Source organism: Balaenoptera physalus (assembly GCF_965194825.1).
Source record: "Balaenoptera physalus genome assembly, chromosome: 12".
In the NCBI taxonomy this organism is placed as follows: domain Eukaryota; kingdom Metazoa; phylum Chordata; class Mammalia; order Artiodactyla; family Balaenopteridae; genus Balaenoptera; species Balaenoptera physalus.
The window spans coordinates 88,528,056-88,545,759 of record NC_138897.1 but is presented as its reverse complement, the minus strand read 5'-3'; the positions used below and the strand labels follow the sequence as shown (position 1 = coordinate 88,545,759).

Sequence of the window (17,704 nt, the reverse complement as noted above, 5' to 3'; positions counted from 1 at the left end):
GGGAAGCCCTAAGCTCAGATTTTAAAAATCACTAACCAGGGAATTCCCTGGTGGTCCAGTCGTAGGACTCCACACTTTCACTGCCGAGGGCTCAGGTTTGATCCCTGGTTGGGGATCTAGGATCCCACAAGCCACGTGGCGTGGCCAAAAAAATAAAATGAAATGAAATAAAATAAGTAAATAAAAAGCACTACCTGTCTTGCCAAGTGCCATGTCCCACCAGTCCTTCCTTTCATCTTGTCTTGACATCTTTGGCCCCCCATGGTGTTGTTTTGTCACCTTCCTCCACTCAAACACTGAGGGTTATTGACTTTGCCTTTGTCAGCTGCCATTTTCTGCCCTCTGCCTCACATGACACAGGATCCATGTTGTGGGCCCACTCTGGGCCCTTAGGGAAGGCACCTGGCAACAGCAGCCTAATTTTTATGTCCACTTTTACATGACAACCCCATTAGGAGTCTGCTACACTTTTAAAATAGTGTAGTGTTAAACCAAGTCATTCTATTCTCCTTTCTTTATACCTTAAAGAATAGAGAGGGGCACCCTTTCATAGTCTTTGAGAGTCACAAAATGTAGGTGGCAGGAAATGAAGGTGGCTCTGCAAAGCCCCCTGTGCGTGAAAGGGCAGTAGAAGTGGTGGAGCAAGTGCAGAACTTGTCAGCATTTCATGCCGAGCTGTGGGCATTGGTAGTTCTGGCTCTGAAGCCAAAGCCGCTATTCAGTACAAGCCAGCACGATCCCCTTGCAATGAGTTTGGGGAATCTATTAGTTTTGCTCCTAAAGTCAGATTTCAGGCTCTCAGAAGAATGGTAGAGGGAGAGAGAGGAGGAGGGATAAGTGAGAGAGAAGCTAGAAAAAGATTTGTTTTGATGGTAGAAAAAGAAAAATGAAAGCTCTTCATGGGTTTACTAAGGTAAGGTAGGCACTTCCCTGGCTGTCCAGCGGTAAAGAATCCGCCTTACAATGCACGGGACGTGGATTCCATCCCTGGCTGGGGAACTAGGATCCCACATGACGCGGGGCAACTAAGCCCGCGTGCCACAACTACTGAGTTCGCATGCCTCAACTAGAGAGCCTGCCTGCCGCAAACTACAGAGCCCACGCGCTCTAGAACCCGCGCACCAGAACTACAGAGCCCACGTGCCCTGGAGCCCACACGCCACAAATAGAGAAGAGAAAACCTGCACGCCGCAACTAGAGAGAAGCCTGCGTGCCGCAACGAAAGATCCCACATGCCTCAACAAAGATTCCGCAACTAAGACCTAACGCCGCCAAAAATAAATAATAAATAAATCTTTAAAACAATATGTCTTAAAAAATAAGGTAAGGTAGAGTGCAGATACCTTGACCTGGCAGTTGTTTCACACCTCTGACTACCTTCCAAATTCTCACACACGCGCACACACACACACCAGACATACAGAGCAATTCAGAGCTCTATTCTGGTCTGGAAAAATCTTTCCCCTGGGGCATCAGTAGCTTGCCTTGTGATGACAGGCTTAATGGTTTGATATCTCCGCATTCCACTGAGACCACCTACCCAGAGGCTATGCCCTACTGACCTGGTTCACCAGGGCCTGAGACTAAGCATGAGAACACGAGGGCAGTGCCAGTCTAGGAGTCGGGGGAGCTATGTTCTGGTTTGGGCAAATTGTTTTAACTTGCTGGGTGACTGCGTCCATGTTGCTGCTCTCTCTGTAATACTCAGGGTCCCAAATTATAAAATGGGGACCGGACCGATGGTTCTTGTCTCCTAGAAATGTCATGAGACAGAGTAAATTACAGTCTTCCCGTGCTTATGCTTCTAGGAGGCAAGGAACTAGGGGAATCCTGTGCTTTTCTCTTTTTTTATTGAGATAGGGTTTCCTAGGCTCTCTATGCAAGCCCTTAGAAGACATTTAATCAGAGAATAGTCTGGAAAAAAGCAAACCTGCTCACAAAAGAAGAGAGAGCCTTGAAATCTCTTAAGTGTTTCCTTCCAAACAGGGGTCCAAGAGATTCTCTTATAGTTTCTGGCCGGCTACCTGGAGTAGGGAGATAGAAGTGGTTTATTTTCCTTTCTTCCAGTTTTTTCCCTTTCTGGTCTGATCCCTCTGAGTGACACTGGTTGGGGTGGGGCCACAAGTTATGGGAGAAAACCATGTCCCAGACACTCAAGTCTGCCTATTGGATAATAGATTGATCAGTCTGCCCTGTCGGTGGGTAGAAATAAAAGAGCAGCCTTTTTATTGATTTGTGTTTATTTGATTGTTTGTTTAAAGGAAGCCATGAGATATAATAGTGAATCAGCCCACCCGATTCAGTGCCCTCCGATGGTCTGGTCATTTGTGGTAAAGTACATCAGGAAGGAAACACCGTGGTTTCCCAATCATCTGCCTGCAGTACTAGAGTATAGAGGACCCAAGAACTAACAGAAGGCTTCTTGTCCTTGTAAAAGATCCTTGGGTTCTCAGTTGCTGTTTTAGTCTCCTATTGTTGCTGTAACAAATTACTACAAACTTAAAACAACGCAAATGTATTTTCTTACCTTTCTGGAGGTCAGAAGTCTCATGAGGCTAAAATCAAGGTGTTGGGAAGGGTACGTTCCTCCTGGAGACTCTTGGGGAGAATGCAGCTGCTTGTCTTTTCCAGCTTCTGGAGACCACCTGCGTTCCTTGGCTTGTGGTCCTTCAACTGTCTTCCAGGTGCATCACTCTAACCTTTCTTTCCATCGTCACATTCCTCTCTAACTCTGACCCTCTGCCTTCCTGGCACAGGACCCTTGTGATTAAGCTGGGCCCCAGCCCTCTTCTTTCTTGGGCTTCTAAGGACTTCTCAGGAATAGGAGTTGCAGTCATTGTCAGGGCTGGGAGCTAGTGGGGAAGTACATTGATAAGAATCTTTGTAACTTTTCTTAGGACAGGAGGCAGCCTGATATTATAGCCTTTTTGAGCCCCTTCCCCCATAAAGGTGTTGATGACCATGGAAAGAACTAAGAGTCCAGGAGTAAAAATCCAATATGCCTGGATTATTAGAAACTCAGTTAAGGGTGAAAGCAGGCAAATGGGCTGATGTGACATAAAAGCAACCTAACTGACACCTTTCTCCTTCACTCCAATTTTGGAATTATTTCCCCAAGACACCACCATGCTTTCTATCCTTTAAAGCCTGTATTTTTAGTTTGGGGTATTTTCTATTGTTTGAAGGTTGCCTTGCAACCCATTTGCCTGGAGGGTTTAAACAATATAGAGTTTCTTTGCTGAACAGCAACAGTAGCCAAGAGAGACGGAATATAAACCTTTTTTTTTTTTTTTTTTTTTTTGGGAATATAAACCTTTAAGTCTGTTTTCTCAGAGTTCGTACATTTAAAGCGATGGCTTTAAACAGAATAGCTTATGCCCCTGGCTTGCTTCTCCCTGGGGGAGGGGAGAAGGGTGGCTGGTGGAGAACATTTTGTGTTCTCTTATCTTTCATACTAGTGGAAGGGGATAAGCACCAGAATAGGAAAACAAAATATCTGTCTATTAATATACCCTAAGTCCTCTAGCACATGGATTGGATTTGTTTATTTGTGAAAGAGAAGGATGCTTCTCTCTGACTGTGGGCTCCCCTGCCAGATGGAAGGGAACTGGCAGGCGTAGTGCCCTCCATAAGGTGAAGGGAATAGGCAACCAGGGCCTAACTTCTTACTTAAAAGAGAAAACTCTCAGCCTTTTCTCAAGAAAAATTGGTTTTCTGGCTCAACCTGCCTTAAGCCCCAGCAGCATCATTCAGGGAAACTAAGAAAGAAAGGGAAAAAAGCGGGAGGATTTACCATGAAAGAGCCAGAGAGTACCCCTACCTCCCCACTAGACGTGTGCCTCCATCACCCTCCTTGTGTCCAGCCTGGGGAGCCAGAGGACTGGAGGACCTTGCTGGAAGAAAGGACACACAGTTTCCTCAGAACAACCACTTAACTGGCAGTGAGCAAGGCAGAAACAGGAGCGTTTCCCTCCCCAAAGGACGAGCCCCGCAAAGAGAAAAGCAACCCTGCTGAACTCAAATTCAGGGGCACTGTCCTTTAATATATTCCCTTGGATCCCTTAGTGGTTCGTAGAAGGAGTGCCCAGAGTAGACAGTTTTCTAAAGGAGTAGATGGCTAGTTAATGATAAGCCTTCTAGTTGGAAAAAAGCCAGAAGGGAAGAGATTTCTTTCGGGAGCAGGAACGTACACATGCCTAGGAGCCCCGTGCCTGCCATGTCTGGACAGAGGTTCAGAGCGCCCTTTGGCTGCCAGAAGAGGTCTCTGCTTGCCACCCACCAGGGTCAGGCTTTCTCAGGTCCCGGAGAACATTTTGATTAGCAGGAGTCCCAGGCAGACACGGAGAGAAAGAAGAGAGCAGCATTGGCAGGGCCCGCCCTCTCCCAGAGCAAACGGGGACAAAGGTCGGTGTACTTACAGCTGCCTCTCCCAGCCTGCCCGCCTGCCAGCCAGGCCAGATGCCGCAGGTTGTCCCGGCGTTGCTACATGATGCAGGAATCTGTCATCTTTGTGCCTGCTGGGTCACCCATTACCCCAGATCCAATTCCCAGGCAGGGAAGGTTAGGACACGTGAGCAGAAGCAAAGGCTTTGGCATTCAGTAGCTTTAAAACAGAAATGCCGTCATGTCTTTACCTGTTCAGTTGGGAGCAAAACATGTTTGTTAGGGGTGTGATGTGCTATTGTGGAATAAGTACGAGAGGAAAGAATCTGTGAGCTGCCCATCTGAGAGGAGGGCTCTCTGTGCAAACCGTGGTTCTTCAGGCACTCTTAGAATGTGAACAAACTTTCTTTGTGATGATTTCTTATCCTACATTTCACTGCCAGCCCAGCATGTTTGAATTTGTCTCGGCTTCAGCAGGTCTGAGTATCCATTGGGATTCTCTGTGAGAATTTAAACAACTTGGAGGCCACCAAGGTTACCACGTATAACCAGGTCTGGCACAGATTTGGCATGAGAGTAAGCAGGAGACAGAAGCTTTGTGTGTTATGAAGTCACTGAGGCTGTAGCCCACAGCCCTTCTTGTTTGGGATTACAATTAGAATTGCTGTTATTTGTTTGTTCGTTTTCTTTGTTTGTACCTAGGAATGGGCTTCAGCTAATGAAATAATGGTGATATAGAAGCTGACATTCATCAGGCACTGAACTAAGCACTCTCCTTGAATTATCTCATTTAATTTCCACCTCAAACCCATGAGGCAGACATAACATGATCCCCATTTAAAGGTGAGGATCCAGGCTCAGAGAAACTGAGTAACACACTTAAGATGATCTGCTATATTCATCTGGGATTATGACTTGCTAGCGCCGTATTCTGAACATAGAGGAAGAAAGAATATGAGAACAAGTATCTCTGAGGGCTGCAATTGTGTACAGGTTTCTTGGAAGCTAGGGCCCTCTTGATTTATGCTCCATGGGGCCATCTGGGGAAGTTGTTTAGCTTCAGAGGTGATAGATGAGGGCTGGGTCACTTATGTTTGCAAAGCATGGGTTGAAGGGTAAGTCAGGACAACATTTCTTCTCTGGTCCCCATCAGGAACTCCACAGGCCAACCTCTGTGGCTGTGTTTATATCATTATTTTTAAGGCATCAGCACCAGCACAGCAGCTCTAAGCTCTCTCTTCCTTTAGCCATCCTCCATGTGGAAAGAAGCCAAATGGGAGAATTTCCCCAACCATTTCCCTCCAGTGCAGCTGGTACCAACTTGAAACCTAAGACATTTAACACTGCAGCCCAACCGAAGCCTGGCTAAGCTGTATTTCTTTAGACACAGCAGGAAGCCATTCTGTGCTCTAGTATCAAGAACCATCTCAGGGCCCAGGGTGGGCTCTGCTTCCTTGGTTTGACCCCAAGAGGTCAGCTGTCTGATGAAGCCCATCAGAAGTACTTATGTAGACTAGGACAGTCAGCTGCAGCTTACCAGAAGAGAGGGGAGAGGATGCCCAGGATTTTCATATTTAATTGAAAAGTAGTGTCTTTGGAAAAGGGGATGGTAGAGGAGTTCCTACAGCATTGAAAGAACTCCCTCCACTTGTTGCTGTGGGAGGGTAGCATAGATCCAGCTGCTTCAGAGCCATTCATTATCCTTCATCCTGGCAAATGGAACTCTTCTATGGATAGGCAGTGTTGGTAGTGAACCCCTGGCTCTCCCGGCTGCCCCCACAGGTCACAGGACCCTCCAAGCTGATGCTCCAGCGTGGTGACCAGAGTCTGGTTCCATCCTCTGTCACCCAGACCGCACACATCAGCTTTGCACCACTCTGTGCTTCTGAATTACACTCACTGGCAACCAGCACCAGCTCTCCCCTCCCAGTGCCCTGATATCCTCTGGTTAATAAGCAGCTCACATAAAGACACCAAGAACTATTGCAAGAGGGGGAGAAAAGCTGAGGCTCTGAATACAGGCCAGGAAGCCCTGGACTTGGCCCAGGAACTCGGTGGCTGTTTCTGTTCTTTGCCCTTTGGTAGCCTTCCTCACAGGTTATAGAAGGAAGAGCAGCAGGAATGCTTTATCTAAAGCTGTAGTGGACCATAAAGCAACGACGTATTTATCTGTCAATGAGAGACTCTCGCTGAAGCCTGAGGTCCCTTCATGGAGACTATTAGTCCTCTCCAGAAGAGACCAACTTTCTGCCCTTTATCCTTTCAAACCTATTTCTAGAAGAGTCTTAGGTCCCTGTTAATTAAAGCACTAAGCTCCCCACTTCCCTCTCTCTCCTGTCTTTCTGAGCTGCCCAGATGGCACTCTTCCCACCTTCACCTTCATCTCCCATACTATGTTTTATCTCCCAAGGTTTGGAGATGTCCTTGAGACATCCCTGTGGAAGGAACCACTGGGGAGTATGTGCCAGACCCCCCCTCATTGTCACTTTGGTCTGAATCAAATCCTGCAAGGGGAGCTGGAACTCTCTCCCTGGGCCTGCCCATTGTCAAGGTCCTGGTCACCTTTAAAGCCTCCTGCAGGGATTCCCACTGCCAGCGGATCCTTTTCTGAAGCCCAGCACTGTGACATTTTAGACTTGGAAATCCCTAGACAAATATGTCTCACTTAATCCTCACCACACTGGAGACTCTCACTTGGCCAAACTTAACAAGTACCACTAGTTCTTGTAGCAAACGTTCCCCGTGTTCCAGGCATTGTGTTCAGGGCTGGGAAAAGGATAAACAAGGTAAGGTCCCTGTCCTTGAGGAGCAACCAGCTATTAGAAGAGACACATGAAACAGGAGCTCCCCTCTCACTCGAAATGCCTCATACCCAATGTTCCTTTAACTTTCCCAGGCTCTCTGAGGCCCTGTTCTTTCACCATTTACCAGCTCTATAACTTTAGCTCAATTGCTTGCTCTAAGCATCAGGTTACTCAGCTGTAAAATGGGTTTATTAATAGTATATATCTACCTTTTAGAGATATTATGAGGATTACATGAAACCACTTATTTGTAAGGCACATAGGGCTAAATAAATGCTGGCTGTTACTATTTTCCTCCTGAGGATAATGTTTGCCAGGAAGAGTGGTAAAAGCAGGGAGAGCTGGGTTTGAACCCCAGTTTCCCCACCCCACTGATACTGTATGCTTATGGGCAAAAAACTATTCTCTCTGAGCATCAGTTTCATGGGTGATAATTTACTTAATTAGAGTAAATTAGTTGATATATGTGAAAGTACCTCACACATAGCAGGAGTTCAACACATTAGCCCCTTGGAACTTCTTAAGGATCCGAAGACCCTAAAGCTCCAGGGATCCAGAAGAGACGCAGAAAGATGCTAGCGCCTCCTTTAGGAAACGTCCCCCATTCCCCTGGTTAATCCTTAAAGCATGACCCTCCCCTATTTGGTTCTCTTTCAGCCAGAGAGGCTGCTCCGTGATCAACTGTGTCCCTCCCTCTGTGCTCTGTGCTTCTGTACTAAGTACCTGGAGGCCCTTGTCCTGTCCACACTCAGGCATCACTTGGCCGAGATATCCATTGAGCTCCTCTAATCTTTCCCCACAACTCAGTCTCCCCCTCTCCTCACCCTCCACTTCATCCCTTGTTCCCCTAGCTTCTTAATCAAATTAAGGGAAAGAAGAGGATTTAGATAGGGTTACTAAATATGTTTCTGTTCAGGGGAGGGAGGTACAGAGGAGTCTGGAGGAGGAGGCAGAGTGTGAAATTCCTTAATGGAATGTGCTCTGAGAGCCTCCTTTCTCTAGAATAAGCCCCAGAATCGCCTATCTGGATAGAGTTTTCTCTTTGGCAAAGTGCTTTCACAAACGTTATCTCATTACGATACAGGCCCAGGTGGCAGAGTGCCCACTCCCCGGAAAGGTCTGCTGAGGCCATCATGCCTCACAAGCTGGTCTGACCCTGGTCTATATATTTCACAGGACACCCTGGCCTCACAGGGGTGACTCGGCTTTCTGTGGAGCACGACACCCGCGGAGGGGCCACTCACAGCTGGAGGTCACAGTTTTCCCTTCTGTGTTCTCCCCACATCAGATTTGGAATCTTTGGAAATTTTTTACTTTTTAAAAATGATAACGTGCCTATTGTAGAGGTTTTTGAAAACACAGTAACTTGTAAAGGAGAAAACAAAAATCACCCATAATCCACAACTTAACTGCTGGTAATATTGTGAGGTAGCTCCTTTACGTGTTTTTGAAATGCATGCGTATATTTGTGTATATGTGAGTGCATTTGCAAAATGGGATTATATGCACACGCATTATTTGTATTCTGCTTTTATATTTAATATGTTATTTTTGTGTTCCATTTCATCAAAAACTCTTCTGAAATATTATTTTAAAATAGCATGAATTAGGATTTTTCCTTATTACAAAGTTATGCATGTCCAATATGAAATAATCATTGCCCACATTGATTGAGTCTCGTAATCAGCCGGAAACCCTGATCACATGATCACATTTAATTCTCACAGCAGCTCTCCTGGGTAGATACTGATAAACTCATTTTACAGGTAAATAGAGTGAGGCCTTGGAGAGGTAAAGAACTTGCCCCACTAGCAAAGACTTAAAATGCCCATGGGATTTCACACACATTTTTGGACCAAATTGCCTATACCAATGACCATATTTAATAACTGCATCATATTCTCCAATGTGGATTTATCATGATTAACTATTCTCTTTTGTTGGACATTTCAACTATTTTTTTGTTGTTACAATGAAGCAATGATCATCTTTGCATAAAACCATCTTTGTTCACATCTCTTGTTATTTCTTTAGTCATTTCCTAGAAGAATTACTGAGTCATCATTTTCAAGTCTTGTTACTTATTACCAAGTGACTTTCCAGAAAGCCAGTATGCACTCCCACCAGCATGCGTAAGAGAAGGCCCTCTTTAAAAACAGTTCAGTTTGGTAGGTGGAAATTGTATCTCTTTGATTTGATTTACATTTCCTTGATTACTAGTGAGGTTGAACTCTTCTCTCACGCACTCATTAGTCAGTTGTAGATCCATGAGTAAGCATCACAGAGAGCAGCTTGTCCTTCCTGCTGGCACTTACTTCTCTCTTGCTTTCACTCACTGTCTCTGTTGATTTTGAGTTTCAAACTGGACCCAGATAATTTAGGAGTGCATCAGCAAGGAGAAATTTTTTCATATTCAACATGCCCAGGAGGACTTGGGTCTTAATGAAGATTTGGGTCCCCATTTTGCCCCCTGCCCCCTCTTCTCACCCTCAGCCACACTGTGTAGCTCCCTCAGAATTACCCCACCTCAGAGCAAAGGTCAGATTTCAAGATTTCTCAGACCATTCTAGAGACAGTATAGTTTTATTCAGGAAGTAACTGAGCTAGAGCGCTGCTTTCTCTTCCCAAGAAACTTCAGTTCCTTTTGTTCTCAGGGGAGGTGAGACAGGGATGGGGCCAGGAATAAGAAACTGGTGTTCACAGCCGCTTGGCTGAGGCTGCCTGAGTTCCCCCTACCGAGCTTTGTGACAGGGACCCCTCCCTCCTCCCGTCTTTGAGGAGCCCTTTGATCCTTTGAGTTAGGGAGGAATGCACTGTCATTTCCGATGGGTTGTGTAACCCTCTCTTCTGCCTGGAGCATGAGAAGCACAGAAGGTGCAGCAGCACTGAGAGAGGCAGGTGCCGGCGGGTTAGTCACGTGCACCCTCAGAGCCCTGGAGGAGTTTGCACAAGAGTTCCTCGATTCAGGCTCCAGCCTGAAATGCTGTCCGACAGGTGTGTTCACTTTGGGTTCAATCCCGCACCGCACTCCCCCCGTCCTACCTGCTGTTCCTGGACCACCAAACGCTTCCTGCCAGGCTCCACGTTGGGTTGTCCTCTTGCTGCCATCAGAGAACTTAGGAATCTCTCTTCCATGGACTCTCTCTCCTCTGCCAAGCTCCAGCTTTTAGCCCCTGCGTCCCCCATCCTCACCTCCACTTAGATCTTCCACTCAGGTTGTTGGACATTCAGTTCTGTCAGGTGTTCCCTGCATGGAGCCAGAGGGGACTTTGAATCACTCCAGGCAGGGGAAGTGGAAAAAAGCAGAAATCTGGCCTGAGGACTGAACAGTAAGACCAACAAGACCTTTCCTCAGCCTCTTGATGTAACTCCTTTGTGGTTTTACATCAAAATCGTGTCTTTGACTCTATTCCCTACTTGGAGTCATGTTACAGAAGGCTCCCTTCTGTTATTCTAGCCTGTCTGAGCACCCCCAGCACATGGGTGGGGATGTTCCGCACCGTGAAAATGTTGGCACTTATGAAGGGACAGGAATTATGAAAGGCATCAGAAAGCCAAAAATGGCACTCTGCTTGGGCTGGTAGAGTTTCAGAAGCATCATCTTTGAGTAGAGTAGCAGTTAGGATTTGGGAAACAAAGGTGTAGAGGTCATGCTTCTGACCCTTATGGGGTCATAACAATATAAAGTTGGACTGCAGGCCAAACAAGTGGTCACCCACAATGCTGTATGAATTCAGAGGAGGGAGTACCGCCAGATCCCACACAGCCAGGAAGGCTTCGAAGAGGCAGCTCTTCAAGCTGGACCTTAAAGGCAAGATGTAAGACTTGAAAAGTGGCCTCGTGGAAGAGGACATTCCAGCAGGGGGTAAGGAACAAGCTAAAACATAGAGGTAGAAACGCAGTTGGCACATTTGGGAATTGCAAGATCATTCTAGCTGCTCCAGAACACATGTGCGGAGTACTGTATCCATCAGGGTTCCACCAGAGAAACAACCAGTAGGTGATATATAGTAAGAGATTTATTGCGAGCAGGTGGCTTCTGTGATGGCGGGGGCTGTCCAGGAAAATCTGAAATCCATAGGGCAGCCTATCAGGAAGGGCAGATTGGAAGGAAACTGTCACGCAGGAAGTGGAGCTACTCTCCATGGGCAGAATTTCTTCTTCAAGGAAGCCTCAGCTTTGCTCTTAAGGTCTTTCAACTGATTAGATCAAGCCTACCCAGATTATCTAGAATAAATTCATTTACTTAAAGTCAGCTGATTTTTTTTCAGCTTTATTGAGGTATAATTGACAAATTGTTAGATATTTTAAGTGTACATCATGATGATTTGATTACTATATGCATTGTGAAAGGATTCCTTCCCACGTAGTTAATTAATACATCCATCTCACGCACACACACACACACACACACACACACACACTATATATATATCTCTATATAGATATATATATAGTATATATATGGTGTGTGAGAGAATATTTGTTTTACTCCCTTTCCAAATTTCAGTTATATAATAGTTATCATCTGTAGTTACCATGTTATACATTAGATCCTCACACTTTACTCATATTATAACTGAAAGTTTATACTCTTTTACCAACCTCTCTCTATATCTCACACCCCCGCATCCCCAGACCCTGGCAACCACTTTTCTACTCCCTGTTTCTTTGAGTTTAACTTTCTTTTTTTTTAGATTCCACATATAAGTGATATCACACTGTATTTGTCTTTCCCTATCTGGTTTATTTCATTTAGCATAATGCCCTGAAGGTCCATCCATATTGCTGAAAATTGCAGGATTTCCTTCTTTCTTGTGGCTGGATACTATTCCAGTGTGTGTGTGTGTGCACGTGTGCGCATGCGTGCACACACCACATCTTCTTTATTCATTCATCCATTGACAGACACTTAGGTTGTTTCTTTATCTTGGCTGTTGCGAATAATGCCGCAATGAACATGGGAGTGCAAGAGTCTATATCCTGTTTTCATTTCCCTTGGATATATACCCAGAAATGGAGTTGCTGGATCATACAGTAGTTCTATTTTTAATTTTTTGAGGAGCCTCCATACTGTTTTCCATAGTGGCTGCACCAATTTACACTCCCACCAACACTGCCCCAGGGTCCCCTTTTCTCCATATCCTCACCAACACTTGTTATCTCTCGTCATTTTGATGACAGCCATTCTAACAGTTGTGAGGTTAAATCTCATTGTGGTTTTGATTTACATTTCCCTGATGTGAGTGATTTTGAGTGCCTTTTCATATATCGTGTTGGCCATTTGTATGCCTTCTTTGGAAAATGTTTATTCACTTCCTCTGTTCATTTTTAAATTGGGTTGTTTGGTGTTTTGCTATTGAGCTGTGTAAGTTCTTTATTTATTTTGAACATTACCCCTTACCAGATATATGATTTACAGATATTTTCTCCCATTCTGTAGCTTGCCTTTTCATTTTGTTGATGGTTTGCTTTTCTGTGCAGAAGCTTTTTAGTTTGATGTAGTCCCACTTGTCTATTTTTGCTTTTATTGTTTTTGCTTTTGCTTTTGGTGTCAAGTCTAAAAAATCATTGCCAAGACCAAAATGTCAAGGAGATAACCCCCTATGGTTTCTTCTAGGAGTTTTACAGTTTCAGGTCTTAAATTTAATTATTTAATCCATTTTGAGTTGATTTTTGTTTATGGTGTAAGATAGGGGTCCAGTTTCATTCTTTTGCATGTGGCTGTTCAGTTTTCCCAATACCATTTATTGAACAAATTACCCTTTCCCTATCATATATTCTTTACTACTTTATTGTAAATTAATTGACCGTTTATGCATGGGTTTATGTCTGGGCTCTCTATTCTGTTCCACTGATCTATGTGTCTGTTTTTATGCCAATACCATACTGTTTTGATTGTTATAGCTTTGTAATATAATTTGAAATTAGGACATGTGATGTCTCCAGTAAAGTCAACTGATTATGAATGTTAATCACATCTACAAAATACTTTCACAGCAACAATTGATGTTTGATTGAATAACTTGAGACTAATCTAGCCAAGGTGACACATAAAACTGACCATCACAGCTACCAATCATAAGGAAAATGGAAAGAGAGAATTGAGTCAACATGATTTTTCAAGGCATGAGACTGACATACATGAGTAAATTTATTACTACCTCCCCATGGAATCAGATTCCCATTATCTTTACCTATTCCCAGATTCTCTAACTGGTGTCTCTTTAGTGGAAACTTAAGATTCATAGAGGGAAATTAGGTTTATCATGAACCCCCTTTAGAGATGAAACCTCATTTTTCTAAGGCTAAATTGAGATAGGTTAGTTAATTGGTACAGGTTCCAGCCTACCCATGTTTCCAGCAGACCGCATCAATAAATACTCAGCCCAAGAATTCTGGGCTAAGGGAGAAGACTGTTTTGAACCTTTTCCCTCTCCTCTCTTTCCAACTCTATCCATCACTGAAACTGGAGGATATGGTTCCAGAGGGTAAGAATAATGTTTGAAGGTCTTTGTTTCTCCTTCCATACTTGCCACCCTTCCTCACAAGTTTAAGGTGGACCTCTGAACTCCAGCAGGTCAAATCTACAGATGAAGCCAAATGAATCAAGCATAGGTGGGAAGTTACTTGTGCTAGACCTACCCTGGTTAGAAGATGATTCAGGATTCCCAAGCTCAGGATTAGCAGTGAGCCAGCTTGCCCATTGATGGGGTGGTTGTACAAAAAAAAGAAACTCTAACTTTTTGGTCCGATATGGAGCTTAAGGGAAAGATCTGAGCAAGGACTCCATCCTTCTGTGACTTGGGAATTGAATTGTGCATGACTCTGGGCTTTTCCCTTTAAGAGCTCAGTGCTGTCAAACCCCTAGAGCTACAGGTGACCCTGAGGAGCAAGAGAACAGAAAGGAAGTTTCTACTAAAAGTTTAGATTCTGTGCACCTGGGCTTCTGAGAGCCAGTTTCACCCACTTCAGTGGCCTCAAGAGCAGAAAAATGACAGATTGAGGCCAACAAACTCCTTCTGACAGTTACATCTCCCTTCCTAGAAGAAAGAGGAGGAAAATAAGAAACAAGTGGCAATGCTTCCCAGATCTAGAATGTAAAAAATTACCAATAGGGAATGTGAGATCGTTTGGTGACCAGGAACTTAGGGCCTCTGCCTGAGCCCTGCTCCGTCTGGAATCACTCTCGGAGGCTTAACCAAGGGGGCTGAATGGGGTGGAGCATCCAGAACCCCGAGCACCTAGTGTAGCGAGTTGAATCAGCAGGATAGAGAGAACAGGTGGAAGGTGGGCTCACTAAACTGGTGGGGCAAAGCAGGGCAATGTGGCAAGGATCAAAAGGAGGTGGGCCACTACTGTTGATAGGAATGTAAAATGGGGCGGCCTCTGTGGAAAACAGTATAGAGGCTCCTAAAAAAATTAAAAATAGAACTACCGTATGATCCAGCAATCCTACTTCTGGGGATATGTCCAAAAGAATTGAAAATGGGATCTTGAAGAGATTGGCACACCCATGTTCATTGCAGCATTATTCACAATAGCCACGAGGTGGAGGAAACCTAAATGTCCATCAACAGATGAACAGATAAAGAAAATGTGGTCTATCCATACAATGGAATGTTTTTCAGCCTTTAAAAAACATAAGGAAATTCTGGGGACTTCCCTGGTGGTCCAGTGGTTAAGAATCTTCCTGCCAATGCAGGGGACACGGGTTCGAGCCCCGGTCCAGGAAGATCCCACATGCCGCGGAGCAACTAAGCCCGTGCCCCACAACTACTGAGCCCACGCACCTAGAGCCCGTGCTCCACAGCAAGAGAAGCCACTGCAATGAGAAGCCCGCGCGCAACAACGAAGACCCAACGCAGCCAAAAATAAATAAATAAATAAATGTATTTTTAAAAACATAAGGAAATTCTGATACCTGCTACAATGTATGTGAACCTTGAGGACATTATGCTAAGTGAGATATGTGAGTCATAAAAAGACAAGTACTGCATGATTCCACTTATATGAGGTATATAAAGTAGTCAAACTCTTAGAAACAGAAAGCAGAATGGTAGTGGCCAGGGGCTGAGGGGGGAAGGGAAAGAGGGGCAGTGTTGTTCAATGGGTATAGAATTTCAGTCTTGCAGGATGAAAATGTTTTAGAGATCTGTTGTACGACAATGTGCACCTAGTTAATACTACTGGACTGTGCACTTTAAAATATTTACGATGGTAAACCATTTTACCATGCTTTTACCACAATAAAAAAAAAAAAAAAGAAGAGGGAGGGCACTGTACAATGCAGTTATACACATGCCAAAGATTAGCTCAGTAACGAAACTTGGGGTGAAAGCCTGTCTGCTGTGTAGCAGACCCCACACATGTGGCATGGCAGGCTCCCCTGTCACATCTCACCAGGCCACCTGGTCCACCCCAGAACACAGTATCTGGAAGACCCAAAACATCATCTTCATACGCACTGGCCATTTTCCATGATACCACAAATTGGGTTTTTTCTTCTAATATTTTTGCAAATTTTGTTATATACTTCAATAACAATAGTAATAACTAGCATTTATTGAAAACTTACACAAAGGAATTACATTGTGTATGATGAGCAAGGTGAAAATTAACTATAGTCAAAACCACCTCCGAAAGTCTCTTCAATTGCCAACAAAGTGCAATATGTATGATTTAGTGTAAACAACTCTCCCATACTGTATTTCTCAAGCAAACTAAAGCATAAGAATTATTGGGGTAGCTCAGAGGAAAGACCAAAAGGAAAGTTTATAAGCAGATGTCTGGGCATTCACACCATTCTACCTTTAAGATAACTGAAATATGCCCGATGGGGGTGGGGGTGAGTGAAAAATTCCTGCTGACCTGCAGATTTTACTTGATTCTCTCTTAATACTAAGGCTCTATCAAAAGCCTGACAATCGAGAAATGTTATCAGCCAAGTCCCCTGCAGTGCCAGACCCCATGGCAATGCTGGCTTCAGCTTTCTTCCAGGTAGCAGCAGCCTTCTCAGTCTGAAATTGGGGGTGGGACCTGACCTACACGAAGATGAATTCTCTACAGTGCAAACCAGACAGTCTGTTTACAGGCACCTGCAGTGTGAAATTTGGCAGCTTTAAATGAAGTCTCATCAATTTTGGAAGCAGAGGAAAAAACAAACAGAGCTAAGTGTTTTGGGAAGAGAGAGAAAGTGAAATCCTCATCTTTGATTTTACCTGGGAAACCTAACATTGTAAACTACTTATAAGATGGATGGTAGGGTAAAGGGCACAATGAGGATTTCAGCTTTTTCTGTGTGGTTTTACTTGTTTATTTAAAAAATATAAGTAACTACATAGCAACAAAAATGAAGTAACCAGAGCTACATATATCTTTGTGGATAAACCTAAAAAAAAAAAAACTCATTAGTGGTAAGTAAAAAAAACAAGATACAGGACATGCACAGAATTGGTGAGGTTTATGTAAAATCTGAAAAATGCAAAACAGTACAGTTTGCAAAATTGTTTTTGGATCTATATATCTGTAGTCAAAATATAAAAATATGCATGAGAATGACAAACTTCAAGTTCAGGGTGGAGGTTATCACTGGGAAAGCAAGGTGGAGAGTGAGTTCAAGGAGCTCACAAAGAACTCCCATGGTACAAATCATGTATTTCTTACACTGGATGGTGGGTATGTATTATATTATTATTGTACTTTTTTTTATATGTCAAGCATGTTTCTTTAAAAGGGAGAGGGGGATATGGAGCCTCTGTATCCTCAATTATGTTAATGATGTGTTTGTTGTTATGAGATTAAACCAAATGTTTTGTTTTAAAAGGGCTGGATCTTAAGGTGAGCCTAAGACAAAGGTGTGTCTCTCTACCAGCTGTACCAGGCGTTGCGCTCTGCACTTCACATTCAGGAAATCTACATGAGGTAGATTCTGTTATCCGCATTTGACCAGTGAGGAACTAGGGACATTGGTTAAGTAGTTATGTCTAAGAGCATGCTTTCCTTACCAGGTGGCTGCAGTTCTCTGAATTTGTTTCCCCACAATTTGTGAAAAGTGGTATTTTGAAGACCTGTGATAACATGAAATCATGTAGCTGGAACAGGGCAAATCACAAGTTAAAACATCCCTGGGGAATTCCCTGGCAGTTCAGTGGTTGGGACTCTGAGCTTCCACTGCAGAGGGCACGGGTTCGATCCCTGGTCAGGGAACTAAGATCCCGCATGCCACGCGGCTCGGCCAGAAAAAGAAGAAAAAAATCCCTAATGTCTGACGTCTACAAAGTACCCTCTGAGAGTATCATTAGCCTGAAGTCTGGTTCTAATGCACTAAGCCCTTTCCCTTCCTTCCCCACCCCAGTGCCCTTTTGTAATTGACATTCATTTGCCTGTGGTCAGGTATCTTTCACTCCCAGTGCCTACAGGCCCCTGATCTTGGGGGACTGGGAGAGCCAGACCTAACTTTTCTTAGATTTCCACTGACTTCTCAAGTTTTTTTGTTTGTTTGTTTTTAATTTTTT

The 17,704-nt window shown here is 44.1% G+C and overlaps 1 long non-coding RNA gene across 1 annotated transcript in view; it reads right to left on the bottom strand.

The window, feature by feature from the left end:
- Nucleotides 1-14,698, bottom strand: part of LOC309640030 — a 30,701-nt gene extending 16,003 nt beyond the window's left edge. The window contains exons 1-2 of the long non-coding RNA XR_014251991.1: nucleotides 4,419-14,698; nucleotides 2,528-3,758 (exon numbers count right to left, since the gene is read on the bottom strand). This is a non-coding gene — a long non-coding RNA (uncharacterized lncRNA). The remainder of the gene's footprint in view (nucleotides 1-2,527; nucleotides 3,759-4,418) is intronic.
- Nucleotides 14,699-17,704: the final 3,006 nt, after the last annotated feature.